General features: G+C 40.9%; 1 pseudogene; it reads right to left on the minus strand.

The window, feature by feature from the left end:
- Positions 1-621: 621 nt before the first annotated feature.
- LOC135361830 (Y-box-binding protein 1-like) lies at positions 622-26,885 on the minus strand (annotated as a pseudogene).
- Between the last annotated feature and the right edge of the window lie 844 nt (positions 26,886-27,729).

Here is a 27,729-nt window from a genome sequence, read left to right on the forward strand (position 1 = left end):
TAATGTTTCTGTGCCAGTTTACAAACATGGCCCTTATATTCTTTGATAATTCTCCTATCTAGAGGTAGGTTCTAGGTCCCTCCCTTTAAATCTTGGATGGAAGGGACCTAGGCCAGTTTCAGGGTGTAAGCCTTAAGAAACCAGCGGACTCCACTTCCTGTCTCTTAGGACTCTTACTCTTGGCCCCCAGACTCTATGCTGTGAGGATGCCCCAGCAGCCTGTGGAGTGGTCCATATGCAGAAGCCCACATTGGTGTTGGGAGGAATTGAGGACCTCAGAACTCAGCCCATCCCAGCTCCCAGCTGGCCCCAGCTTACCAGCCTTGGAAGTAGCTCTTCCTGCCCCAGCTGCCCCAGCTTATGCTGCACGAAGCAGAGATGAGCCCTCCCTGCAGAATCACACATTTGTGAGCTAAATATGGGTTGTTTTTGCTGTTTTTTTTTTTTAAAAGATTTTATTTATTTATTCATGAGAGACAGAGAGAGAAGCAGAGGGAGGAGCAGGGAGCCCGATGCGGGACTCGATCCCAGGACCCTGGGATCATGACCTGAGCCGAAGGCAGACGCTTAACCGTCTGAGCCACCCAGGCGCCCTGCTGTTTTTTTTTTTTTTAAGACCTTTATTAACGGGCGCTTGCCGTTTTTTGATTTTTTTGAAAAAATCAAGTTGTAAACTTTTTATTACAAATTAAAAATGAGGTTCTTAAAAATCTCAACTTGACCAGATATGAAACAATTTAAAAACCTTTAAAGGTGTATTGAGAAAAACCAGGTTTTGTTTTTTTTTTTTTTTTTTGAACACGTTTGTCATTACCAAAAAGAGACGTCTTTAGGTAAAAATAATAAAAACCCCATGCTGCATAGATAATGCAGGTAGTTCTATTTATCTGGTCAGTGGGCAAAAAGCAAGCACTTAAGGTCTTCAGCTCCAATCTTTTGTTCATTTCTTATTGCTGGAATTTCATCTTCATTTCTTCGTGTTGGATGACTAAACCGGATGATGGTAGAGATGGTAAGCCGGCATTTACTCAGCCCCGTCCTGCTCAGCCTCGGGAGCGGACGAATTCTCAGCTGGTGGATCGGCGGCTGTTGTCTCTTTGCCATCTTGTGGTTTGGGGTTTTCAGGGCGTCTGCGTCGGTAGTTGAAGTCGCAGGGGTACCGACGTTGAGGTGGCTGCTGGCCTTGGGTCTCATCTCCTTGATTTTCCTTACCTTCCTCATTGCCACCCTCTCCGGGCTGTCTTTGGCGAGGAGGACCCCTGCGGAATCGTGGTCTATAACCCCCATACATGTTCTCTCTCACTGGTCTGCCTTGTTCTCCTGCACCCTGGTTGTCAGCACCTTGCATCACTTCTCCCTGCACAGGAGGGTTGGAATCCTGTGGTCGACGCCCATAGGGCCTCCTCCGTGTAGTAAGGTGGGAAGCATCGCCTGCGGGAGGGCCGGCGCGGTTGGGCCTGGCCTTCGGGAGCACTTCCGATGCCTCGTTCTTCCCCCACTCTCGCTGCTCTGGTACTTCTGCTGGGAATTGCGTGGAGGACCCCTGCGGCGTGGAGAGCGTCTCTAATGGGTACGTCTGCTGCATCTTTTCTGCCTTGCCCAGGAACTCCACCAGGGCCTGCCACATCTGCCTCCGCACCCTTTTCTGCTTCAGCCACATCAACCTCCGCAGCGTCTCCATCTCCTACACCGCGAGGGTACTTCCTGGGCCTGTTCTTCTTTATGGCGGTCTGGTGCACAAATACATCTTCCTTGGTGTCAGCCCTGTTGATGAAACCAGATCCGTTTCTTACACTGAGCCATTTTACTGTTCCCAAACCTTCGTTGCGATGCCCTTCTCGTCCCCGCCGGCAGGCGCCGCCGATGTGAGGCCGCCCGGGCCGCCGCTCCCTGCGCCGCTGCCCGTGGTGCCGGGCTTGGTGTCCGCAGCGCTGAGGGCGGGGGCGGGGGCGGGGGCGGGGGGGGGCGGCTGCTGGGTCTCGGCCTCGCTGCTCACGTTGCGGTGATGGTGACTGCGGCCGGCGGCGGCCGCTGCGGCTCCTCCGGGGGTGTGATCGTAACTAGGCCGGCGGCGGCGGCGGTGGGGCTGCTCGGGGCTCTCTGGGGTCCGCTCCGGGTTGCTGTTGTTTTAAGCAGTTACGTTTTGAAAGATTTATTACACAGCAATAAATAACCAGAACACTTTCTATTTGTCTTCTTAGACTAGATTCTTAGGAAAAAGACTATAAGCATATACATATTTTAAAAGCTGTTGATCCATATTGCCTTGCAGACCTCAAGAAGGGCTGTATCAATATCCACCCCCATCATTAGTGTATGAGCGTGTCTGTTTCGCTGTGCACTTGCCAGCATTGAATGTATCAAAAATCACTTCTAATTTTTGAGTGTTAACTTGTTTACTTAATATATTTCTCATAGCTATTTTATGTGAACTATTTTTCTTCTTGATTTGTAGAAATCTTTTAGGGTAGTGTTCTTTTTATCTCTTCCTAGCCTCAGGAACTAGAACAAAGGGTGAAAAGACAAAAAACAGGTTCTATACGGCAGATCTTTCTGTACACACAAAAAAAATCATTTTGGTTAGTCCTTTAATAAAAGGATACTACCCTTTTATATTTGTGGCACATTTCCCCAGCATATTTGCTTTTAAAACTTTTATCCTTTTAATTTTGTTCATAATTTTTATGTAAATGAACTTGCCATCCAGTCTATTGTTACTTCTCTCCATGAAAGAATAAGCAGAGATTAATCCTTACAGAATGGCCAGAAATAATACCTGAGGATCCTGTAGATCAGAAAACAAAGCAATCTGTAGATATCACATGTGTGGGGCAGCCAGCGGTAAGCTGCTTTCCAGAGGCACGTGCTTTTGACTGTGACTGTATCACCAGGGAAGGGCTAGTTCCTTTGGGGATTATCAACAAATAAAATTCTGCAGAAAACCCAGAAGAAAAAACATTTCCCAAGTCTATGGATTGCCTATACCTATTAACAGATGATCACGTCTATAATCTCTATGAACAGGCTAGCTCTATGAAGCAAATACTGTCTTCCTATCTAGGTATCTGCATTTTAATGTAGATAATGTAAAGAATGAGACTTAGAAGCTCAAGCGTTTATTAACATTTTATATATGTCTTTAAAATTGTAAACTTAGTGTGTAAAAGTTAAAATTCTCAAAGAAGAAATTCTACATTTCCAGACACATAGCTATGAACATTTTGGTGAATTGGTCTTATTTCCTAAGCATTTTTAATGTTTGAATTTTTTTTTTTTTTTTGCGTAAACAATGTATCCTGCACTTTTCAGTTAAAGGAAAGTGCTTTCATTGAATATTATCTAAAACTATCCGTAAACATTTTAACAACTACATAATATAATATTGTATATTCATTTTGTAGCCTATTTAGCTTTTTTCTATTTTTGTCACTGTTACAGGTAATCTTGTGATAAACATCTTTGTGCTTTTCCTGCATTTTTTCTTAGGTGAATTCCAGCAGTTAAAGCATGTGAACTTTAAGTCTCATGTGTATGACAAATATTTACTTTCTCAGAAATGCTCTTTTCCATAAGTCTAATTTTGCCTGGCTCGTTCAATTTCTGGTTTAGTTTTAAAGGGCTATAGGTTGATGTGTCATTGCTAGCCTCAGACTTTATCAGAAGGAAGGCTGGAAGAGAAGGGTAAGCATGGCAGTGGCCCAGAGGATGGGTTTCAGATGAAACTGCCTTCCGAATATTCTGGTGCTTGGAGGGTTGTGGAACCTGAGGGTTTATTCAATGACCTCCCAAAGCTTTCTTATACCAGGTAGTAATTTAGCTGGCTTATACTATGAACATATGGGCTCTTCAGAAGCAACAAGGTTTCTACTGAAGACAGGCATAAATGAGCCTGTGGACCTTGTTGGCACGATGAATCAGCCTTTGCAGCTCCATGCCTGCCAGGCTCGTGCTGATATATTGGAAGCCCTGTGTCCCTGTAGGTGTCTGTGGGAAGACATACGGGATGGATGGCCAGCTACAGATAATGCGTCCATGCTCACAGAGGAAAATCTGCTTTACAGGAGCTGCTGGGGGGAAAATTTATTTTAGGCAAAAATTTACTTTGTAAATTACATTGAACATTGTGGAATTAGCCAAATTTGGAAATTCTCTTTTTCAAGTTCCTACTTGGTTTGGCAGCAAGTTTCTTTTTTCTCATTGTATAGCTATTCTTAATCTTCACTGTGGACCAGAATCACCCACGGAGCTTATGAAAATGTGTACTCAGGCCTTAGCCCTAGAGACTGATTCATTAGGTTAGGAGTTGGGGCCCAGAAATCTGCCCCTTTTGGGTGATGCTGATGCAGCTGGTGGTTTGACTGCAGGTAGGGAAACAATCATCTGTGGCTGCCAGTGATAGCCAATTTTGTTACCCAAATCACCCTTCTAAAAAGGATTGTTGCCCTAGCCATTAGGAGTGCCATCCGCAAACAGCCTTCAGCTCTGCAACCCTTTAGAGATTGCCTCAGCTGCAGAAAACTGCCTCTCCCATGTGCCTCTTCTCACATCCGGTGACTCCAGCCAGGAGTACAAAGGCCAATTCATCTGGTCATAGGCCAATCTGATGGGCCATTTAGCTCCGGAGCACCTTATGGCAGCAGCTGAGGTGTTGGGCCTCACTTCACAGCTCAACATCCATCAGAATTAATCCAGAGGGCACGTTCTAATAAATTTCTTACACATTAGGGGCACCTGGGTGGCTCAGGTAGTGATCCCAGGGTCCTGGGATCCAGCCCCGCATCGGGCTTCCTGCTCATCGGGAGAATCTGCTCCCTCTCCCTCTGCTTGTGTGTACTCTCTCTTGCTCATTCTCTCTCAAATAAAATTTAAAAAATCTTACACGTTAGACACTTAGAGTTGGCTTAATAGAGACCTTGATTGTAAACAGGTGTTCATCCAGGCTCTGTCCTCCAGACAGAAAAGAGGGCTCATTGAGATACCCTCCACTCTGTTTGTAGCCTCATCGTCGCACCTCCCCCCGACCCCAACTTCTGCCACTTTGCCCTCTGCCACATGCTACATCTTGTCCTTTACCTTCTGCAGACTTCTCTTTTCACTACCCAAGGTTTATCCTTGGTTCATTCACTTCTAATTCAACAAAACTTTGTTAAATAAATTTTAATTTTAATCAGAATTTTCCTGCTTGAAAATATTATAGTCTGGAAGAAATATAGAGTACACAATGAGATTTGTTCCAGGATTCCCTCCTCTCTAAAGAGACCATGGTTTATAACTCACTCTCTGAATTTATGATATGCATCACAAAGTGAACTGTTACAAGTCTTGAGTCTACTTGTTCTTTCCTTAGCTCCATCTTTTACCCATCTGTCCATCCTCACCCACCCCACCTACCATCCATCATCCAGGATGCAAGTTGGAACAATGATTAAGAACAGAGACTTCAGTGTCAAACCAACCTGAGATAGATAAGACCTCAATAACAATTGAGCTAATATTTATAGAGCATTTATTCTCTACCATGCACTGTTGATTTAATCCTCACACGGTTCTATGGGATGAATACTATTCACACTACAGATGAAAAACTGAGGCACAGAGAGATTAAATAACTTATAGGTCACATCGCTAGTAAGTCGCAGAGTTGAGATTCAAACCCAGTTGTCAATAACTGTTAAGCTATCAAATATCATTGATAGTATTTTTTATTAATAATTATGGAATCACCATCATTATTGTTAGTATGTGGAAAGAAACTACCCTTTTATCAAACATCTCCCAGTACTCTCATGAAACATTCTTAATTTGGAAAGTCAGTGACTGAGGTCCAGTCTAACAATATGCATTTGTTGCTTAGCAGTACATTTGGCCTGATTCCAAGAGTGTTGGACATGGGGTGATGCTTCAGCAGGCTTCATTCACATCGCCCAAATTATTAAGGTTGTTATTCTGAGAAACATACAGGTTTTTACAGAACTGTCTGTTTCTCTGAAGCTCTGTCCATTTTGACACCGATTGCTCTCTGCAGATTATCTGTAATTGGTCTTCCATCCAACACCTAAACATTACTGGGAAATTGGTGATGGACTGGAGTTTCAGCAATGCTTATAATAAAAACATACTTTAGAACTCCTTCAATGGCTCCTCCTGGTTTATGTTTTCATTCTCTTAGCCCATGTCCTTATTTACACCAGGCCTGGAAAAAGGGGGAAAAGCCAAATTCTGAAGGAAAACTTTGGAAATGGGATAAATTCCATCTGCTTCAGCAAAAGGAAGCAGCTGTATTCAAGCAAAGTAAATGATAAAAACTGGATTGCCCTTCCTTGCTAAAGACCAAAAGAGCTTCAAGATGTTTAGGACAAAAATGGAATTATTTTTTTTAATTTTAATTTCAGTGTAGCTTAAGGCATTCTCTGAAATGCAGATATTTTAACTTTAATTATCCTCCCATAGAACCAGGATAAAATGATCTTTTAAAAAAGTAACCTTTAGGGGCGCCGGGGTGGTTAAGTGTCTGCCTTCTGCTCAGATCATGATCCCAGGGTCTTGGGATCGAGCCCCGCATCAGGCTCCCTGCTCCGTGGGAAGCCTGCTTGTCCCTCTCCCACTCCCCCTGCTTGTGTTCCCTCTCTCTCTGTATCTCTCTCTGTCAAATAAATAAAATCTTAAAAAAAAAAAGTAACCCTTAAAAGTATGTAGAGAGGAGAGAAGATAAAAATGATTGGATGATTTTTATCTTTTTATTAGAAGCGAAAAAAGTACCTCATCAATAAGTACTAGAATCATCATCATTATAATGAACAATTGCCAATTACTGAAGGTTTACTGTGTGCCAGTCACTGGGGTACACAGATTATCTCTTACTAACTCATGGCCATATATCAACACTACTAACATCTGATTTGGCTTTGCACAATATGATTCTTTGCTCTCCCTCTATTGAAAATGTCATTGTTACTAGTTAATTTCCAATTAAGCAGTTCACATATTAATCTATTCATTTATTAAAGAATTGTTGAGCATCTAGTATGCACTAGCACTGTATGAAGTGCTTGTAGCCCCCTAGGGGAGATGGACGTACTCATAAAGAATCACAATGCAATGAGATCCATGCTTTAATGTGGGCACTCTCCAAAAGGAGGGAGTGGTCATTGCTGCTTAGGAAAAGATTTCATGTGGGTAAAGGACGCCTCATGGAAGAGGAGGAGGAGGAGGAGGAAATGCTGAGTTAGTCTTCAATGAGCAGAAGTTTTCTAGCTTTTGCTCAGAGCTGCATTTTCTTACTGTGCTTCATGGGCCTTGAACACTCCTCAGACATGTTTCTGGGTATGTGTCCAGTCCATGCTCACAGTGGTAAGTCATGTTTGTATGGCATGTTTGTATGGTTCCATCTCATTACCACAGTTAATTGGGCCAAGGATGAATGTCTAACCTTGGCTGCACCAATAAGATGCTCTCTTTTTTAGGCTTTTAGTAGACAGAGGCCATTGTTGGGGGTAGAGAACACTGGAGTCAAAAGATAAAGACTAAAATAATTTTAGATTTAATTTTCCTGTCTGCTTTCACAAACTATTAAGATGGGCTCTGGGATATTTTAGCTTGACCCAAATAAATCAACAAACGAATTGATCATAGGGTGCTAAGATAAAGAGTATGGGATTTGGCAAGGGAAGTGAAGATAATTGGAAGCCACTTTGGATGGTGTAGTTAGGGGATGGAAGCCACTTTAGTTGGTATGGTTAGGGAAGACCTCTCCGAGGAGGTGGTATTTCAGTTGGGGTCCGAAAGGTGAGCATAAACAGGCTATCGGGGTGCCTGGGTGGCTCAGTTGTTGAGCGTCTGCCTTCGGCTCAGGTCATGATCCCAGGGTCTTGGGATCGAGCCCCACATTGGGCTCCCTGCTTAGTGGGAAGCCTGCTTCTCCTTCTCCCACTCCCCCTGCTTGTGTTTCCTCTCTCACTGTGTCTCTGTCAAATAAAGTCTTTAAAAAAAATAGGCTATCAAAGAATGAGAGCAAGTGTCAGCCAGGCGGGGGCAACAGCAGGAGCATAATCCTGAAATCAGAGCAACGTGGCTGGAGCAGTGAGTGAGGAGGAGGGAGAATCTGGGCCAGATGATACCAGGATCTATTGGCATTTGGTATTTTATTCTCAATGCAACCAGCAGCCAATAATGAGTTATAAGCAGAGCACTGACACTAGGTAGTATTTTAATTTATTTCAAGTTCTCCGTTACCTGACAGTAGAGTGTCCTAACCCATGGTGTAGGCTGGTATGATCAAGCTATTATGTTACATGTGTCTGGACTTTACTTGGCCCAATTTGGCCCCCCCCCTTTTTTTTGGCTCTACTCATTATCTAGATTCCCAGCACTCAGTGGCATAGGAAATTAATGATAATCATAATAGGAATATTTATAGATCCCTTTTTATGTGTCAGGCTATAAATATTTTTAATTTTATTTAATCCACATGTATTAGGTCAACTAAATATTAATGGACACTTGGGGGTAACTATTATCCGCAAGTAAAGAGCAGTTCCATAATTGGTCCAAGCATGCAGACAGTAAGTGGTGGAAGTGGTGGGATTGAAGTTAAGGTTGGTCTGACTCTAAAGCCAGAATATTTAACCACTCCTTCATCTTGTTTCCTGTTCTGTTGGAGCTGACTGGGACTTCTGAGCTGAATCAAGTCCTGTACTCTCATTTCAGAAGTAAGGCAGTCATGGCCAAATGTTAAGTGGTCTGGGCAAGGTTACATAGCAGCTAGTTGGTGGCTTGGCCTTGTTCAAGAATCTGTACTTATTCTCGCAGGCAGTACTGAACTGCATGTGTCCTGGTATTCCATGTACTGGTACTAGTTGTATTTTACCATAAGAGTCTCTGGTTTTGTGACACTTAGACCACTTTTGCATTAATGACAAAACCATATCATTGAAGAATTAAGAAGGCAAAATGACTGGGAAGGAGATCAGGTAATATGTCAAACAAAGGTAGCTCAGTATCACGTGGTCCTTTACATGTCCAGAGCAATAAAGACTTCCATCCTATGGTAATAAACATCTCAATGATTTTGGCCAATCTGCATCTTATTCCAGCAAGAAAACACCTGACAAAATTATAACCCCCTTCTCCCACCACTTGCTTTTCATTTGTGAACACCAGCTGGGGGTAATTTTATTTTTAATGCTCTGTTGCTCCCAGGCTCTGTCATCTCCCTATGATGGAGAGGTTAATTATGAACATCAGAATGATGTTGGGTCAGTCCTTCCCCAAGTGTAGGCATTTCCCCATAAGAGGTATTATGGGGGAAACATTCTCTGGCCCAATGGGTTTGGGCAAGGCTGAGCTTTATTGAATTAGGTAATTTTTACTGATAGAAACCTCAGGGTCTTTAATATGTATTATGGATATCAAAGGCAGGGTTATAGAATTTAGCATTTCTCAAATATATTTGACCATGGAAACCTTCTCTTTTACAGAACTCTAAGTGCCATCCAATCTCTGACCTAATTCTCAGGCACATAATCTGCTACAGCTAGCCTTGCTCTATATATTAAAGCCTGCTCCAAGTATAATGGTTCCACATCCCTAGTACTCTTGATCAGTTTCTTAGCCTTTATCTCCCAGGCTTTTCCCCCTCATTTTCTTCCCTTTGTGGTATTTTTTTTTTTAATTTAAAAATGCAACTTGACATACAGGTGGAGAAATATCTAGTCTGTGTAGTATAATTTCAGAAACACAGAAGAGATACCTTTGCTCAAAACTATTTTTCTTTAGCCCATTACATGACCTGAATGATACACTTAATTATTCCTACATATAGCTTTAGTAGTATTGCCTTAGAAAGAATACATTGTAGCCAATGATAGCATCTGGCAAATAGATTCTCTAGTTCTGTTTTCCTCCCAAAGCCTTTAGAGATGGGGCTTTGAGAGGGTGCGAATTTTGATGAGAGCTGTGACAGGTTTTACATTCTCCCTCAAGAACCTTCTAACCCAATCCATCATTTACCATCTCTAGTCTTCCTTGGTCAGGGTTCTCCTTATTCCTCAATCCACCTGACTTTGATTCTAGAAACTCCCATAGTGGGTAGTAGAGATCTGCAACTCTGGAACTTGATGAATGTTGAATAGGCAGATCTGCATTTTGCCCTTTTAGGTCAAACAGTGATACTAGTTACTAAATCATAAAAGCAGTTTATTTTAGTATCACCTGATTTTATATGAAACTTGAAGTGGCTGGAATCGTGGTTAAAAAGATGCATTTGAACATGTGCTGCCTCCTGCGGGATGGGAGGACCTGTTTGGTAGCTAATAGCAACCTAGATAGCAGAAGGATATTTCATCCAGCATGAGCTTCCTTCCCTGGTTTCTGGCTCCAGTATGCCCAGATCAAGAAGAGGAGGTGGGAAGGTAGGTAGCAACTAGGTGCAGTAGGGTAGGAGATTGAAGAATTCAGTATCCTACCTCATGGAGACAATGTATCTCGTAACTAGAAGGGAACTTTACATTGAGGTTAATTGCTCTCTTTTAGAGATTTATCAGACCAGAGAGAGTAAATCATCTACCTACAGACACTCATCAGAATTTGGACCAGAGCTTAAGCCTTGCATTCTGTTTCATGAGACTACCCTGCCAGTGACCTACAGGCTGGGTGACATCGGAAGGGTGGTGGAGCCAGGAGAAAATGTTGGCAGAATGGCCCCTTCTCTGCCATCTCCAGTCTCCCACTGCCTCCTCAGTGTTCTTCTCTTCACAATTTTCCTTTCTCCCTGTTTGTCATAAAACCTGCCCTCTCTTCCCGTTTTAGCTACTTTGCTTCTTTCTTTTTCACCTGTTTCTTCACTCTTTTACATTACTTTCTCTGCCAATAATTTTAGCTGTTCACCCATTTCTGTCCTATGTCTTGAATGTTCCTCCCCCAGGTGTCAATTTCTACAACTTCAATCAATTTGTTCCTTGGTTCCATTCAAGGTGGCTGTAAATGGCCATATACCTGAGCACTGCATAACTCCAAGGGCTGCAATCCATAAAAACCTCAATATGACCAGTGTAGTCCTCTGGTCCCATCCCCAACCAGGAACTTGATTCCTATGTAACAAAATGGGTGAGTGGGGGGGAAGGCTTCCATTAGCTATGAAAACTGCCCTCTAAGGAGGGTGGAGCTTACACGGTCCTGCTGAAGAGTTTGTTGGGTTTGGATTTGGTGAATAAAGGTAAGCTGAAACAGTCTTGTTATCTTGGGAGAATTGAATGGTTTGGCATAACTGAAGGAGAGGAATTTGGACTTCCATGAATAAGAGGGTAAGACAAGATAGGTTGGACAAGAAAACTAGAAAAATTGGGTGAAGCTGGTCTCATCAAAGCAGCTAGCAAAAATTTCCCAAGGTGAGGTGACCAAAAGACTTCTTAAGAACTGGGATGCATAAAAGTTGTGATAGATCTTAGGTTCCTTGAATTATAATCATATGTGCTTTGGGGATGTGTTTGATTGAATAGAAATTGCTTATAAGGCTATGTTTGACATTTGGGGAAATTCAGTGCTGAAAAAAGAGGAAGCATGTGAAGAGTAGCCTTGAGCAGAGGTGACAAGGAGAATGAGACTGCCCAGGAAGTCAGAAGGAAAACTGGGAGGGAGGGCAGAGGTTTTGGATGTTCACTGGGCACGGAACAGGGATTGAAGCTGATTGACTACATTTCAAGGGGCCAGGATTCCTTGGCCAACATCTGGTTTACACATATATGATTAGAACACTGATGGGTTTCCCTGGGCCCAAATTATAACCACATAGCATCTGCTTCTCATAAGCTGCTAAGAGAGAAGGTCAAAGAGGCTCTTATCCAAGGACAATGGCATGTTTACTTTTCATTTAGAGGGAAAGCCTTGGAAAAAATCAAATGGATGAACTTGTTAATACAGCAAATGTGAAAAACCTGAGAAGGAGTCTCTTAACTCAAGAGCCTGTTGCCAGCTGGTACATGGCAGTTGCCTGAAGACTTGGAGAGGGGCTGGGAGGAAGATGAGAAACCATTTTCACTCATAACTGAGCAGAGATGCCAAGGAGGAGAAGTGTTGACTTCCACAATGGGAAGACACTTTTCCTAATGAAATGGGAGTTATTTTTTCTTCTGGGATTGACCCAGATGGCTCTGTATTCAACATAACCATCACCCCTTCTTTGATTAAAACAAGTGCTGGGGAGTTGACTTGGGCTAGGGTATTGGTAAGGAGGACACAGTGGTCCTCAGTTTCTTTCATTTCAGAGCAATGAGAGAGGTTTCAGCAAAGAGGGCATCTTTAAGAATGCTTAACCAGTAGGAAGTATTTATGTACCAGGCTTTGTGCTAACTAAATTCATCACATGTATCAGTTAAATTTAATTCTCAGCACAGGTATTATTTGTGGCTGGTGGAGGAGGTCCTGTGGTTATCCCACTTGAGCAAATGTTGACTTTTTAGGTCTTTGGAAATGACTGAAGCAGTCTGTCACCATCCCTGTTGATTAAGTACCAATTAATTCTTTTTTTTAAAAAATATTTTTTAATTTATTCATTTGACAGAGAGAGAGATAGCGAGAGCAGAGAGCCCGATGCGGGGCTCGATCCCAGGACCATGAGACCATGACCTGAGCCGAAGGCAGACACTTAACGACTGAGCCACCCAGGTGCCCAAGTACCAATTAATTCTTACTGCAGGTCCCTGCTTGAAGAATGATTCAAATACAGCACTTTTTTTTTTTAATAGCTGGTGAGCTGCAAAGGTTTGTTTTAAAAATATGGACTATTTTATCAATTACTGCTGAAGTCCTTGAGACAGATCTTTGGAAGTAGGAAAAAGAAAACTCAATCCTGGGGCAAAGCCAGGAAACTTGGGCTGTGTAACCTTGGATAAATTAATAATATTTCTTAGTCTCTGATTTCTTATCTGTAAAATAAAGGATTTGAAATCTGAAATCTTGCTTCTCCAGCTGAAAAATGTGTTTGTGTTTTAAAGCCCTGAGAGCAATTACTATCTGTTTTATGCTGATTTGCCTGATTCCTGACACTGGCCCTTATAAATAAGGGATAAAGTATGGATTAATCATTCAACTGAGGAACTGAGGATCAGGACACCCAATGTCCCAGAAACCAGCGCAGTAGTTGTTTCTTTCTGTTCCTCTCTCTTCTCAATTGAAAATGGAAGCTGTCCTCACTTTTAAGTAACAATAAATAGGCTACGTTCAATCTCAAGTTCCACAGAAGAGAGTCTATGTAAACAGGACATCACAGCTAACATGGATAGAAGTTCTAAACATATTGTTGCAGAAAAGCAAGTCACAGAATACGTACAGTGTGACATGTATAACAATTTTATGTGTGTGTGTACGCCTATACGTAATGCATAAAAAATGATTGGGGTAGTAGTCAAAGAGAATTTAAGGCTTATCTATGATTTTAACAAGAAAGGTTTTTTTTTGTTTTGTTTTTTGTTTTGTTTTGTTTAAGATTTATTTACTTGAGAAAGTGAGGGGGGGCGGGGGAGATGGGGGGCAGAGGTAAGGAATCATACAGACTCCCTGCTGAGCACAGGCCCAGCACGGGGCTTAATCCCACGACCCATGAGATCATGATCTGAGCTGAAACCAAGAGCTGGACACTCAAACAACTGAGCTACCCAGGCATCTGAGAGGAGGGTATTTTTTATTTTAAATAATTAAAAACAATAGAACTAAATACACTAATTTTTGTTGGTGATAAAATGATTTGCCATCTTTAGATGGAAACTACATTGGGTCACTAAGAATGGACCAGAAGAAGTTGGTCAGCTATGTGAACAGACGCATTTGGTGTTTGTAAGGTGGGACGGGGAGTGGGTGTTGGAAGTCTGTTGTAAGATGGACAGTGTGATATAGAGAGATGGTACAAGTGTGTATTGCTCTATTCTGGACGCTTACTCAAGCCTTACTCAAGCTTACTCACCAGCCTCATATTTTGCTCTGTTTCTTTGTCTTCTTCAGGATTTGGTTTAGGTAATTTTGGAATGTGGGCTTTGGCTGGACTCCCTAGCCACTCATTTGGGATTATTGAAGTCCTCTCAGCTTTGTCACATCAGCTGGGGTTCTCCACTTCCTTCCCCCATGAGCTATGGCTATCTCTTAGGTGTGCCCAGCAAAATTCCCAATATAGCCAATGGTGTAGAAACAGTAAACTAAATAGCTCTAAAGTGAATCCTCCAATGTCTCCAGATACTTGAACTTTAAGAGAACGATGTTGCTTTAAGAGGCTGAGAATATGCCTTTCTTTTGAGAGAAAGGGAAGATGACATGGTGCCTATGAAATGGAGGACAGGGGTGTGTGTGTGTGTGTGTGTGTGTGTGTGTGTGTGTGTGTGTGTGTGAGAGAGAGAGAGAGAGAGAGATGTTGGAGGAATACCATACCTCATTACTATTCATCCAGGTTTTATAGCAACTAATAGTTAAAAATTTTTCAAAAACTTTCTACATCCATTTTATCCTTACAAAAATTGTATGGATTAACATACCCAATTTTAAGGAGAGGAACCTGGAATCAGAGAAGTTAAGTGATTTGCCTAAAGATACTCAGCATGTAAGTGACAGAACTAGATTTCTACAATTCCCACTATCCATCACCAGCCTCCTGGTAGCCCAGCTCTGCTGTGGACTCAGAGGGCTTGGCCTGATGACACAGCTGCCTACATGGGGTTACCGTTAAAGGAAATAGGAAACAAATAGCACCAAGCATCCTCCTGCTGGGCATATGATTGATCCAGAAGAAATGGCAGTTAATATTCTTGTTGCTATGTATTGCTCTAAATATTTGAATTTCAGAAAACAGCAAACAATCCTCCTGACTTTGATAAGATTCCCTGACGTGGTTCTGTAGTCTCCTACTCCTCCCAACCACCCCCAGACTTCCTTACCTTTGCTTTTTAGATACCTTGAAGAGCACAATTTACTTTTAAAGCACTGTTTGCTACCACCAGAGACCTGTTGTTGAGTTTCCCAAATAGTTTGGAGTCCCTGACAAAGACTGAGGGCTCTGGCCTTAGCTGTTTCAGGAGGCAGTGGTGTGCATCTGAATAAACTTGGCTTAATCATGGCAAGTCATGGTTGGCACGGTTTATCAGTGACATAACATCCAATAAATAAATGGCTCCTGGAAAACAGCTCATTCTAAAGCCAGCTGCTTTTATTGCTGAACTCTGATTTCACTGTGATTAATGAGAATGTGTTCTCTCATCCTTGGAGATCAGAAGAACAGCTTCTCAACCACCCCTGACCCCAGCACTATCTTGCCATTAATCTATAGGACTCAAGATGGTTGCATTTCATGAATACTCCTTGGGCTAGGAAACTGTCCTGCATGAGTAAATAGGATGGTAATGATCTTTGTATCATTGTAAGACTAAGTTTCCTTCTGCTAGGAGAAGTGTAGCTTTAGGATAACACTGGTAATCATCACCTCCTACCCTGCCCCAACCCCATGCCTCATATATTTTAGCACTCTGCAGTGCCCTTAAAGGAATTTGCTGGTACTGAAGAGGGGAGAACTTTCTCTCAAGCAGCATTCTAGTTTTGCTACATAACTGGGGCCTGACCTCTATGTTCTTTGAATTTTGCCTTTGACTTTCCTCTGGGCTTGATCCTATTGTGTTTTCTCTTTATTATGACTTCTATTATGACCTAACTAATATATTCTCAAATAAGATAGAAACAATACAGAAGCATAGAGAGCAAAACTTGGAAGTCCCTTTCCTTTCTTCCTCCTCATTCTTATTTCTTAGTCCAGAGGTAGCCACTGTCAATGGTCAATATTGCATCTTCCAAGCCTTCACTAATACATTGACATACATGCATCTATCCTTTCTCCTCCTATTTTATTTATTTTGCAGGAATGTGATCATTCTAAATGTGGCATTCAGAAATATACTGAATAATATCAGATTTTTAAAAAATGATAAAGTATTTCAAGCACATATAAAACATAATAATATCCACACACCCACAACCTAAGCTTTATGAAATGGTTACATTTTATTTTATTTGGTTTGCATATTTGGGAAGTTATACATTAGAGATATTGATGCTTCATTTATACCTTTGCTTTATCCTTTTGTCCCTTCAAAAGTAATCTGTTTTGAATTTAGTGCTTATTCAACCCCAACGTGTGTTTTTATACTTTCACTAAATATGTTTTTGTATGTAAAAATGTTAGCATTATTTTGAGTGTAGTTGAAATTCTGTCAATGGTAAACTGTAGATATCCATCTACAACTTTTTTTCACTCTATTATGTTTGTTCACATGGCTAAATAGAATTTCAGTTCATTTATATACTTACCGCATGGTGTTCTTTGTGTGAACATACCGCAGGTTTAGTCATTCTCCCATCTGGGGATGTCTGTAGGGTTTCTAATACTTGCTCTAACAAACAAAATTGTAACAGTTGCTATTGGTGGTTTTCCTGTACAAGACTTGAGAGAGTTTCTGGAGAGCACTGACCCATGAGTGGAGTTGTCAGGCTGTAGCTTATGCCCTATTCAGCTTTAACAAATACTGCCAGATTTTTGGGGGGAGTGAGGGGAGATTTTGTAATTTTAAGAATTATTTTCCCCACCTCTTCCTCAATACTTGGTATTGTCAGACACTTTTAATTTTTGCCTATGACTTTTTTGCTTTAACTTGCATTTCCCTAATTGCTAGTGAAGTTAGGAATATTTTTTATGTTTATTGGACATTCAGATTTCTACTTCAGTGAATTGTCTATTTATATCTTTGCTAGTTTCTCATATTCTTAGTAACACCTAACACAAAGCACTTACTACAAGTCAGGCAAAATCTATAGGGCTTTATATATGAAGCCCTTTAACCTAAAAGGGAGTCTTATGAAAAACCTCAGCCAAGCTCACATGGGCAGTGAGTGGGAGAACAAGGCTTCAAACCCATAAAATCTAGTTTGAGAGTTTGTGTGCTTAACCTCTATGCTATGGTGTCTGGGTAGATCGCCTTGTTCTTATTCATCTTCTTTATATTTTTCATGGCTATTCTTGGCCCTTGAGTTTTAGGATTACATGCTTGTCAGATTTTTCCAAATCCTGTTGGAATTTTTAATTATGTGGAAATTACACTTTGGGAAAACTTAATACTTTCACACCATTGTTTCTTCCCATGAGTGAGTGTGTTCTATCTCTCCTCTCTATTGACTTTGGCTCCTTAAATGATTTTTAAAATAATCTTCTTCATGAAGGCATGGCATGTCTCCATTCTTTCTTTAAATTTTTCTTTTTTAAAAAAACATTATTTGAGAGCAGAGAGTGCAAGAGGGGGTGGGCATAAGGAGAGGAAGAGAGAGAGAATCACAAGCAGACTCCATGCGGAGTGTGGAGCCTGACACAGGGCTTGATGGCATGACCCTGAGATTATGACCTGAGCCGAAATCAAGAGTCGGACACTTAACCAACTGAGCCACCCAGGCACCCCTCTTTAAATTTATTCTTGAAAAGTGTATTGTTTTTGATGCTGCTGTAAATAGTAATTTTTTTTACAAATTTATTTCTACTTTTAAAATTTCTATATAAAAACACAATTGCATATTATATATTTAGTTTTTATGTAGGAAATTCCCTATTTTTCCTCATTAGTTTTACTAGTTTGAATACAAATCTTTTGGATTTTCTAAAATCTGCAATTATAATTTCACTGAAGGAAAGTTTTTCTTCTTTTCCAAATCTCAAACCTTTACAGTCTCTTATAATCCATGTCTGATATTGCAATCCAGGCTTTACCTGTCCCTCTTAAAAAGAGGGAAAATTTCCTTTTTTTTTAATCTTCATATTGTCAGGAATACTTTGCATAATACTGGTATTACCTATTCCTTGAATATTTGGTAGGACTTGTCTGTAAAATCACCTGGGGCTTTTTTTTTTCTTCCCCAAGTAGGTAGATTTTAAATTACTGTTTTATTTCTTAAGCAGTTTTAGGTTTAGTCTTGTTTTATTTCTATTTTATTTTGATAAGTTACATGTTCCTTAGAAAATCATCCATTTGTTCGGTGTTCATATTAACACAAAATTTCTCATAAATTTTACCTTCAAATTCTTAACACTTGAAAACTATTGAAAAATATATGGAAAATGATATAACAGTCATAAAATCCCATCAAATTAAAAAGGTTCTAACTATTTGCATACTCAGATCTCTCAAAGAGAAAGGAAGCGGGGGGAAGAAGGAAGGAAATAAGAAATGGAGAAAATATTACAGATAGAGCTAATGATAATCCTTTACATTCCATTTCGGTCTTCTCTCCTGAGAGAACCATTAATCTGAAGCAATCGCACATCACATTTATGATTATTTTTATACCTTCACTCTGTATATGCATCGTTAAATGATATATACTGTTGTTTTGTGTGGTAAGCCAGACTTACATATGTGAGAGCTAGAGGAAGAAGAGTGTTCAGGGATTCCCTGGGAACCAAATTCATCCCTTAAAAAAAAAAAGTTTATTATTATTACATATGAATGTATCCTTAACAATATGCCGTTCCGTTTTCCTTCATAGGGCTTTGGTATTCTGTGTGTAATCTTCTGCAACTTGCTTTATTCACTCACTTTGTATTTCTAAGAGCCATGTGTGTTTTCCACATGGTTGCATTGATTTTTCATTACTAAATATTTTTTTGTGTGTATATACCACAATGTATCCTCTCAGCTGTTAACAAATATTTTTTTCCAGCTTTTTGCTACTATGGACAATGCTGCCCTTCCTTCCTTTTCTTTATTAAAAGAAAAAAGTATTGAATACTAATATGCCAGGTACTATTTTAAAAACTGGAGATGTAGCAGTGGAAAACCAGACAAAGATCTCTGTCTTTGTAGCTCAGATTCTAGAGGGCAAACAGCTAATAAATAAGACAAGTAAAATGTGTAGTCTGTTATATGGTAATAAATACTAAGGCTAAAAAAATACATGGCAGAGAAAGGAGAAAGCAAGTCCTGGAGGCAGAGGAATTATAATTTTGGAAAAAATGCTGAGGAAGTCTGTACAGAGGAGATAATCCTTGAACACCCAAAGGAGTGTGAGAATGAGCCATGCATGTATCCAGGGAAGGGAGAATTCAAGGCAAGTTCAAAGGTCCTAATGCAGGAGTATGTCGGGGCACTCAAGAACCTGCAGGGAAGCCAGTGTGGCTGTTACGGGGGGGGGGGGGGGGGGGGGCGGTGACCAGAAGTAAGGTCAAAGAAAGGTAGGGGGTGAAGGAGTGGGGAGACGGTTCAAGTTCAGCCAAGAACATTTGGCATTTTCTTGTATGTGAAAGAGGTAGCAAGCCCTTTCGCTTACATTTCGATCAGGATCCCTTTCACTACTGTGTTGAGGAAATCTGTAGGGGCTGGAGTAGAGGCAGAGAGGCCAGTGAGGAGGCTGTTCCAGGAATCCAAGTACGATATGATGGTGGCCTAGCCAAGGTGTATACTCGATCTTACTTATTTCTCACAGCCACTTCTTAAGGTAAATATATTATGCCCCGTTGACCAGTGAGAAGTTGAGGTTCAGAGGAAGTCAGTCAGCTCTTTAAGTCTGTCACACACACAGTTCATGGCAGAACAGGACTTGAACCTGGGTCTGACTTTAACTACTTTGCTAAATTGACAGCAGTAGTTCACAATTACAGCAAAACTATGTTGCCTAGCTTAAAAAACTCAAAATACTAACAAGGCATCTTGCAATGGACTCGATTACGTGAACCTGGAATTTTGCAGAAAGTGTCAGCTGTCGTGTTTCAGCTTTCAGATACTCTTATTACATAAGGAAGAGGCATCATTGAAAGGAAAAGGTAGCCCAAAGCGTTTGGGAGACACTATTAGAACTGTGGCTGCCGACATCGTCTGCAGGCCCCGCCTCCAAAGATGACTCAACAAAGGCGGGGCTACAATTAGATTCATTGAGGAACGTCTGCTCTTTCTGCTGCTGACTCAAACTTTCAGGGACAACAGTGACAATTTGTTGCCCTCCAGGCCCAATATTTGTAATTGCCTATTGAAAGTAATTGCCAGCATAATGTTTACCCAATAGATTATAAACACGATTTTGTGTTTTAGAATTTCAAAAGCTTCTGTGGTCCTGGGGAGCCATTACTACAGGATATATTACATACACAGTGTGGTCTTTAGCAGTGGAATTCACTTGGGGTCCTAACGTTTAAAGCAGGAAGGAAGCTCACAGTTACTTAGTGTTTTGCCTTTATTTTACAGAGGAAAAAACTGAGGCAAAGAGCCTATTTGTTTAAAGGTATTCACTGATCCAGAACTGAGCAAAGATGTTCGGAGAGGTGCTCCAGCGTATTTCAAGGAAAACACTTTCAGACATCAGGTAGATCTGTCTCTCTTACCATCTGGCTGTGTGACCTTGGGAAAGTCAGTTAACCTTCCTAAGCCTTGGTTTCTCTATTACTAAAAACTGGATCATAATTATCTTGCAGAATAATTGGCAGAATTATAAACATGTCAAAAGCTCCCAGGCACTGTTTGGCACTAGGTACAGTCTAGCTATAATAAGAAGAAGAGGAAGAAGAAGGGGAAGAGGAAGTAGTACTAGTAGTAGAACTGTCTTTTCAAGCCTACTTTCTTTTTTTTTTTTTTTTTAAGATTTTATTAGAGACTGAGAGAGAGAGAGAGAGAGCGTGCACACGCAGAGGGAGAGGAGAAGCAGACTCCCCAGTGAGCAGGGAGCCCGATGTGGGGCTCCATCCCAGGACCCCAGGATCGTGACCTGAACAGAGGGCAGCCACTTAACTGACTGACCCACCCAGGCACCCCTTAAGCCAACTTTCTAAATTACTTTCAAGTCTAAGTCCAAGCCAAATTTTAAGCCTCATCTACACTGACAAATCAGCTTTGACACATCCAGATACTTCTTCAGATATATATTTTACATACATAACAGTGAATGAAATATTTTATGAAGGGCCTAGGGCTCCAAGGAAAAGGGGAAAAGGACTAGTATTGATTACACTTTTTAAAATTGAGGTATAATTGACCTATGATATTTTATTTTTAGGTGTGTAACGTAGTGATTTGATGTTTATATACACTGAAATGATCACAATGAGTCTAGTTATCTGTCACCCTACAAAGTTAATACAATATTATTGATTGTATTCTGCATGCTGTACATTACATCCTCCTGACTTATTTTTTAGCTAGAAGTTTGTAACTTCTTAATCCCCTTCACCTATTTTGAACCCCACAACTCCCCTCTCCTCTGGCAATCACCAATCTGCTCTGTATCTGAGTCTGGGTTTTGTTTTTTCTTTAGGTGAGTGAAATCTTAGGGTATTTATCTTTCTTGGATTTATTTCACTTAGCACAGTACTCTCAAGGTCCATCCAGTCACAAATAGCAAGATTTCCCTCTTTTTTTTTATGGCTAAATTATATTCTATGGTGTGTGTGTGTGTGAGGAAGAGAGTGTGTGTGTGCACGCACGTATCTTGGCTATTGTAAATAACAGTAATGAACATAGGGGTGCATATATCTTTTCAAATTACTGTTTTTGTTTTTCTGGATATCTACCCAATAGTGGCATTACTGGATCATATGATAATTCTATTTTTTCCATAGTGGCTGTACCAATTTATATTCCCACTAACAGAGCACAAGGATTCCCTTTTCTCTATTTTAGAGCATCCCAGTGAAGGAAATAATGGTTTTTTTTTCGTAAAGAAACTGTGTAATTTCCCATTTTCAAGGGCCTGAGATCTCACATGTGCAACTGGCAAGGATCGTCTGACTTGGTGCCGCAAGTGTTTGGAGTGTCTTGTTCTTTCTAAATAGGTTTTCAGTGTGCTGTAGGGCATTTGATTGCAATGAGGTAGACGAGACACATTTCCTTTGGGTGCTAGAATGAGAAGTTATCGAATTTACAAGTTTGAAGTATACTTATCAAGGCTTCACAATAAAAATGAGTCTTTGTTGTTCTAACATCTGCCTTCGGAGCTACTAGTCACCAGAAACACAAAACATAAGCATGATAGTGGGGGATGCATTTGATCTGTTGAGAGCACACAGTGCTGTTGGAGTAAGACTGAAGAGTACTTAGAACGTTTTGTCTTTTCTGCTTTTAAAAAAAATGCTTCTGGGGGCGCCTGGGTGGCTCAGTTGGTTAAGCGACTGCCTTCGGCTCAGGTCATGATCCTGGAGTCCCGGGATCGAGTCCCGCATCGGGCTCCCTGCTCAGCAGGGAGTCTGCTTCTCCCTCTGATCCTCCCCCATCTCATGCTCTCTCTCCCTGTCTCATTCTCTCTCTCAAATAAATAAATAAAATCTTAAAAAAAAAATGCTTCTGAATGAAGTCAGGTGTAGCTCAGTTAAGGTTCAGTAGATATTTCTTGGTGGGGATGCTATGGATTAAGGGCAAGAGACAGCTTTCTGGATTCAATTTTCCCAGAGTTCCCAGGGCTTTTAGGTATTGACACACTAAACCCCCAAGAAATACATGATAAGCTAAGAGGTTGATCTATTGATTTACAATGGGGTAAATGCCTTTCTCATGACTGGACTAATAATGTGTTTGGTATCCAGAATATCTTCTTGATATGGTATTTGGCCCACCAAATTAATGATCATAAAGTTGTTTTCAACTTTTCAAGGAGTCAGAACAAAAGCAAGAAAATTGTCCTGAAAAATACGCTACCTATATTTTAGAGTAGTATGATGATTTATGAGCCATGCCTGTTCTACAATAGATATGGCATTGCTCTTAACTAGAAAGTATTTCCCAGCAGATACTTGGGAAATCTCTGTGCAGACCACTCAACTTCTTTAACCCAGTCTTTCCTCAGATAGGTTTTGGGACAAAGGATTCCTTTATAACTTTCATTAATTGCTGGCAAGCTATACTGATCTGGAGTGTTGCCCAATTCTTCATCAGCAGTGTGTTTTCAAACCACTTCTGAGTCATGTGTTGAATCTTAGTAGTTTCATTCTCCAGGGATCACTTTATCTTTAAATTTTAGGAACCAGTATTTACTGTAGACTCCTACACTGTTTGACCCTAAATATGCAAGTCCTATATTTGGATATAATCATGCTATTCATGGGGCTCATGCTATACACTTGGAGATCTAAACACCAAAAGTGGTAGAAAGGATGGGGGAGGGAGGACACATGGCTTTAAGTGAACAAACTAAAGTAAATATTTTATTGATCATCACCCATGTGTAAAACCAATAAATATTCTGCCCATCTTCCCTTTGAGGACCACTGTCCCGTGCAGGCTTTAAAAGTTGATGAAGAGCCCTCAGGTGAGTTATAGAAAGTAAAGCAAAATGTATCCCTGACTTGTTTTTTTTAAATTTATTTTAAATTCTAGTAGAGTTAACATACAATGTTACATTGGTTTCAGGTGTATAATATAGTGATTCAACAATTCCGTATATCACCCAGTGCTCATCACGATAAATGAATTCAGTAAAGTCTCAGGATACAAAATCAGTGTGTAGAAATCTGTTGCATTTCTGTGCACTCATAATGAAGAAGCAGAAAGAGAAATTAAAACAATTTACAGTTGCACCAAAAATAACAAGATACCTAGGAATAAACCTAACCAAAGAGGTTGAAAGACCTCTTCTCTGAAAGCTATAAAACCTTGATGAAAGAAATTGAAGATGACACAAACAAATGGGAAGATATTCCATGTTCATGGATTGGAAGAACAAATATTGTCAAAAAGTCCATACTGCCCAAAGTAATCTGCAGATGTAATGCAATCCCTATTAGAATACCAACAGCATTTTTCACAGAACTGGAATAAACAATCCTAAAATTTGTGTGGAACTACAAAAGACCCGAAGTAGCCAAAGCAATTTTGAAAAAGCAAAGCAAAGCTGGAGGTACCACAATTCCAGACTTCAAGTTACATTACGAAGCTGTAGTAATCAAGCAGTATAGTACCAGTACAAAAATAGACACAAATCAGTGGGACAAAATAGAAAAGCCAGAAATAAACCCATGATTATATGATTAATCTTTGACAAAGCAGGAAAGAGTCTCTGAATCTTTTTAACTTATGAAACCCAGTTGCAATGGGTTTAGATGAAACCACTGTTTCATCTAAAATAAGGTTATGACCATATTAGTAGAGAAACTATTTTGTTGGTATGCCATGTTTTATTTTATAACAACATTTTGTATTTTAAAACATCTTGCAAAGAATCAGACATCAGGAATATTTATTTAGTAGCAGCTTCACTGATCCTACCTAAACATCATTCCAGGATGGTCTGTCATAGGTTGTATCACCCGGTATCATACATTGTGAGTCATCTTTTCACAATAATGACTAGAAATGCCAATAAGATGTGGTGGAGGCAGGTTTCTGGTCCATATGTGAGAACTTCTCCTTTACCTCTCCAGGTGATTATGCGGTAATTGGCTGATTTCAGCAACACCTGGCAATGGGTGGGGTATTCAGGTGTTTAAGTAGGACTCTACCACTTGATGAACCTCTCCTTTCTTTTCCCAGGATTAATCCTGTTGTCATTCTATTCCTTCCCTTTCCTTATTTGTTTCCCTTCTTGGGTTGTGGGTTAAGAAGGGGGAGGGGTGAGGAGGAGAGAAATGGATCCTAAACTCTTTGGCACCTATTTGCCCCTCTTCCTCACTCTTAGTACTGGGGGTCTTGCTGCTGGTTTATCAGAATCGGTAACAGCAAGTTGGGTACTTTTAGGGCAGTATGGACACAGCCATAGTATTGGAGGAATATCACTTTAATCCCTCTCTCTCTCCAGGTCAAATGCTAAATTATATAGCGTTGTAAACATTTGTTGCTTTTAGTTTTTGATGGTAAATGCATTTTCTTGGGTCTGGGTAAATCTGCCTGAGAATTATTTTATTAAAGAATGATAATTCAGTAAAAGATTTGTGGCTGCTCAGTTCTGCAAAAGGGCCAGTGATGAGTATTTCAAGTTAGTAACTAAGCAGCTCAGAGACCAGAATAACAGGACTTTGGAGTTCACTTCCATCTTTTTATTCTTTTTTTTTTTTTAGATTTTATTTACTTATTTGACAGAGAGAGACACAGTGAGAGAGGGAACACAAGCAGGGGGTGTGGGAGAGGGAGAAGCAGGCTTCCAGTGGAGCAAGGAGCCCGATGTGGGGCTCGATCCCAGGACCCTGGGATCATGACCTGAGCCGAAGGCAGATGCTTAAAGACTGAGCCACCCAGGCGCCCCTCCATCTTTTTATTCTTGTGAGCATTTTCCTTTCATGAAGATTAAAAGGGATTTGTTCTTCGATTTTAGTATTTTGAGACCTGATTGAAAATAAGTAAGCATTGTTTGCTCATTGAACCCTGTCCTGTGTAGGCATTTGAGGAATGTGTCTTGATGAAGATCATTGGAAAACCGATAGGTAAGAATAAACGCTACATCTTTTACCCTTTGCCTGATGGAAGCCCCTCACAGCCTAGCAATGTATGTTCTCACCATGCACCGATGTTTTCACCTCAGAAATCATGGCTTTCTGTAAAATATGGCGAAGTAGGAGGTCTTTGTAACAGTCTGCACTAAGAAGACCAAGCAGCTTTATTGTGGCTCATCACAGAAGCAGCCATAAGTAAGTTATAAGCTGGGACTGCAGAAAAAAGTTTTATCGTCTCGCTTCCACTCACTCTTCTCTGCGGCTAACTCCATGCCCACTCCCATGTGAGTGCGCCCACCCTTAACCTCCTACCTTGAGCTCCTTGGGTAGGTACGGCATTACTAGGCCTCTGGTTCCACTCAGTGTTTCTGTCACATTCAAGCTGCATCTCTGTGTGTTGCCTGCCCATGTTGGGGTTTGTTCTGCTTGTCTTGTTTGGGTCTGAAGTATCTTTGCTAGGAAGGCATGCCCTGTATTAGTATAGCCTGGTAGATTTTTCATTGCTTCAAGAAACCCATCTGTTTCTTCCCTTGATGGAGAGGTTAGGAGAGGCAGGAGGCCTGGTTAATATCAGGTGTTCTGATTCCTCAGAAGCTGAGGTTATTAGATTTACCTCCATTTTATTGTGAGTATGCTTCAGCTTCCTGGTTGATGAAGAGTTCTGTAACCCAACAGCAGGATGCCTTGGGTAAGGGAGGAGATGAGGTGAAGAATCTACATTTCTTTTTTAAAGATTTTATTTATTAGAGAGAGAGAGAATGAGCAAGGGGAGGGGTAAAGGGAAAGGGAGAGGGACAAACAGACTCCCTGTTTAGTGCAGAGCCTGAGGATAGGCTGGATCCCAGGACCCTGGGATCATGACCTGAGCTGAAGTCAGAGCTTAACGCACCGAGCTACCCAAGTGCCCCGCAGCATCTATATTAATGAAGATAAGATAGAGCTTGTGAGAGGCACCTTCAGTCCACAATACAGAACTAGGGAAACCTTCCACTGTGTGGCTAAAAAGTAGGATCCTGGTGTGGTATTTACGAAGAAACATTGATTTCTTTAAGTAAACTGGTTGGTTGTGGTTTGGCAAACTTGATTTGCATACCAGTGAATTCCTTCTAAAAAAATTTCCCCTCAAACATGTGTGGTGTCTGTGGACTAGGAGGACCTAATGTTTTGGTACTTAAAGTCCTGAAGGCTGATGGAAACTTAGTGTCCCTGCTCCATAGTATTTCTGCTATTCAGTACTATGTACGAATTGACTGGAATTGATGTGCTGTTTTCCCCGTTACCCTTTATCCTTTCCTTTAAACTGGGAGGCAGCAGGAGAGTGAATTTGTGTATATTTGTTATATTTCGTAGTGTAATCAAAGCCATTCTTCTCAGATGCCTGCGTACCAGCATCAATCACACCTTTCCCAGAGCTTCCAACTGGCTGTAGTGATGGCATGCTTTTTCCAAGGAATCTGCAAATCCTTTTTATCATAGTGCTACCTGTGGTCCTGTTAACCAGGGGAGCATTTTCTTCTTAGGTGTTTGTTTGATGGTTTTGCTAGAACAACTCCAGCACTGCCATCCCCTTGATTTCTGTTTCTCCTTCCCTCAACCTATTTTCACTTGGTTATTGGCTTTCTCCCAGAAGGGACTTCTTAGCCTGGCTTTCTAAAGATTTTACTCCTAATTTTCTTGACCTATTTCTCCTCCACCAATGCCACTCTTTCCCTTTCTTTCTGTCAGGGTAGCTCCACTTCTCATCTTCTTTCCTCCTTTACCTTATTATTCAGTCCATCCACAGCCCCATATCAATCAACCAGCATAAGGATGATATTATTTAAAATAACAGCAACAATGACTTCTCCCTTACTACCTCTTATGTTCCAGTCCCTGCCTTTGCCAAACTCATTTCAAAGAAGTCTCTTAAAAAGCAAGGTAGATGTCCTTGTCCCCATTTTACAGATGAGGAAAATAAAACCTAGACATGTTCACTATTGTTCCTGAGTTAATGTAGTACTGGTTGGTCGATGTAAGATACAGACCCTTAACATTCTGTGCTCCTTCTGCACTAGGCCATCTCACAAGAAAGACCATGCACTGTCCCATGAAATGACAATAGCTCATCTTTTCTTGAGATCTTGGCCATAGTCCTGCAAGAAGAAACTGACTCAGAGAGGTTGATGAACTTGTTCGTAGCCAAAAGACTTGTAAGTGGTAGAAAATCCAGGATAGACCTGGAGCTGTGTTTTGGATCTTATCCCACACTGCTTGGGAAATGCTTTGGTGCTCTTTAGTGTAGCTGCTGAATGCTGGATGAGATGAACTCCATTGCTGGC

This window comes from Mirounga angustirostris, unplaced genomic scaffold, assembly GCF_029215605.1.
Source record: "Mirounga angustirostris isolate CCGP_5_RB_7025 unplaced genomic scaffold, mMirAng1.0.hap1 SCAF_10, whole genome shotgun sequence".
NCBI classification, from domain to species: Eukaryota; Metazoa; Chordata; class Mammalia; order Carnivora; family Phocidae; genus Mirounga; species Mirounga angustirostris.